This window comes from Oryctolagus cuniculus, chromosome 1, assembly GCF_964237555.1.
Source record: "Oryctolagus cuniculus chromosome 1, mOryCun1.1, whole genome shotgun sequence".
In the NCBI taxonomy this organism is placed as follows: Eukaryota; Metazoa; Chordata; class Mammalia; order Lagomorpha; family Leporidae; genus Oryctolagus; species Oryctolagus cuniculus.
This window is the reverse complement of record NC_091432.1, coordinates 152152954-152155535: the sequence shown is the minus strand read 5'-3', so window position 1 is coordinate 152155535 and position 2582 is coordinate 152152954. Positions and strand designations below refer to the sequence as shown.

Below are 2582 nucleotides of genomic sequence, written 5' to 3'. Positions count from 1 at the left end.
GCTGCTAGGTTGGTGAGAAGAATTCTGAGTTAACCTAAACTTAATTACAAGGGCAGAAGGATGGAGGGGAGGAGAGATGAGGAGGGTAAGTGAGCTGGCTAAAAAAAGACAGATCCTTTCACATTCCTGAATGTATGTTAAAACTTTATCTCAGATCCCATCAGGGCCCCTGGGTGCCATGGCTTCCTCCTTATGACCCTCACCAATCCACAGAGGCACAACTTATCCTTAAGAACTGCCTTCCCATGCCCAGCCTCCTGCCCTCTTATCTATAGCCAGTGTAGAGCCAATGTAAACCACTTACGCTTTCCTTCCTCAGAGTTTCAATAGAAAGGTGTTCTTCGCTCTAAGTTCAGCAGGTGTTTTCTCATCTGCTGTTTAGATCTGCTGCTAAGACTATACTTTCAGGGATCATTTCTATAGTTCGCTACTAGATCTGCTGCTGGCAGTGGTGGGAACTTGTCCCAGACTTGGTCCCTTTCTGACCAAGATCTGTAATGTCTCAATAAACTCTTTTATTTCAGAGCTCCTCGATTTCAAGAGTTTTGGTTATCATCATCCATGCAGCAGGTTTCTGTTGCAAACCTTTTGTCCCAGTGATTTCCCTCCAAGCACCAGAGGCCAACCTAGAAATCGCTAACAAAAGGAATTGAGCCCTGCTTTCATTCAATATCTTCCATCTCTGCTAACCTAGTACTTCCTTTCATTGTCCATATACGCATTTAGGCATCTTTCTAAAAGAAAGAGACATTTCCCCCTTGAGACAGTTCCAGTTTCTCCGCCATAGGGTTTTGCTTGCCATCAGCTTTTCTCTTTTCTTAAGTGCTTCCGGTTGTTCCTGCCATGTTCACATTCTCTCTTAAGCAAAAGACCAGAAATCTCATTCTCCATAAAAACTAGCACTCCGCTCTCGGTGAATGATCAGGGGGAAATATATCGAGCTGCATTTTTCTAGAAAGTAGGGAATGTGTCCCTCCTAGCACATTTTCATGAACTCTCATTAGTATTCTGGTAGCAGGAAGGCACTCATGTTGGTGGCTGAGAGAGAGAAGGTGTACTTGGGGAGGTAAGGTGAGCCCTTCCACCTTGCAATAACTATGAGCCAAATAGTCTCAATTGTCACTCCCTGATAGGCATTTATTCAATAATCACTAAGCATGTACTTATGAAAACAGAAACCAATACAGGCACCGTTACCTAATGGTTAACAAGACAAGAGTTTTTGATGGCTGAAAGGACAGAGTTCTGGTCTAAGGTCTATGGGAAGATGAACAAAGGAAGCGACTTGCTCTGGCTGAAGAATTCAGTTAGTCCAAATTTGTCTTGTCAAATGCCATTCTCCTCTTTCTCCCACTGGTTTACCCCAGGTGGTTCAGCCAATACTGGGTTTTGAGGAATGTGCTGACTACACTTGGAACTCACATGTGTTAGTTCCCTGGTACACGGAGTCATTGAAGAATAGATGAAGAATAGTGCTCCCTGTAGTTGAATAGCATCATGGTCCCAGGATTTCATCCCAGGATCATTGGCTTACATTATCTATTTTCCATTGAAAATTGGAGTCAATAACCAAGTGTTGTGGAAGAAGTCATGTTGGTCTTGTATGTAGATTCCAATACTGATACTCCTGAAGACAAATGGATTTTATCATTCCCAAGTTATTCATTAATTGGATAACAATAGTTATCCACTAACTACATAATGTCAATTTTGTCATCAATAAATGAAGAGACTGAGTGAGTTTATAGGTAGGTATATGTTTGAATCATTATAGTTTTTAGAAATACTACATTTAGGAGCCAGCACTATGGCACAGCAGGTTAACACCATGGCCTGAAGCGTCAGCATCCCATATGGGCACCGGTTCTAGTCCCAGCTGCTCCTCTTCTGATCCAGCTCTCTGCTATGGCCTGGGAAAGCAGTAGAAGTATGGCCTGGGAAAGCAGCCCAAGTGCGTGGGCCCCTGCACCTGCGTGGGAGACCCAGAAGAAGCTCCTGGCTCCTGGCTTCAGATTGGTGCAGCTCTGGCCATTGTGGCCAATTGGGGAGTGAACCACCTCTCTTTTTCTCTCTTTCTGTCTCTTCTCTCTCTGTGTAACTCTGACTTTCAAATACATAAATAAATCTTAAAAAAAAGAAATACTACATTTAACTACTCTTCGTGTCTAAGTATGGAATAAGCCAGTATAATCTATCTGTTGATTTGTTAATATAATCATTTTTGCATTCCTAATTACTGTAGATAAAGTCATTAATTTTATGCTCAAATAGAGTTTGGTTCAGATTTTGGTTTCTCCATTTATGATATAAATGACCTCGAATAGTTAACTTTTTGACCTTTGTGTGGCCTTGTTTCCTGATTTCTAAGTGAAAATATTACCTTTATCATAAGGCAACTGATAGATTCTACAGAGAACCAGTAGGATGTGTATTTGCCTGTGCTTCTGTGTGTATGTGTGTGTGTGTGTAGAGACACACAGAGAGAAAGGAAGAGAGAGAGAAGGAGGGAGAGAGGCAGAAACAGAAATACACACACATATACCTAAAAAAAGGTAGGGGAGAGAGAGATTTATTTTAGGGAA

General features: G+C 41.8%; 1 pseudogene; it reads left to right on the top strand.

Moving 5' to 3' along the window:
- The first annotated feature begins 392 nt into the window (after positions 1-392).
- LOC127484935 (small nucleolar RNA U3) lies at positions 393-475 on the top strand (annotated as a pseudogene).
- Positions 476-2582: the final 2107 nt, after the last annotated feature.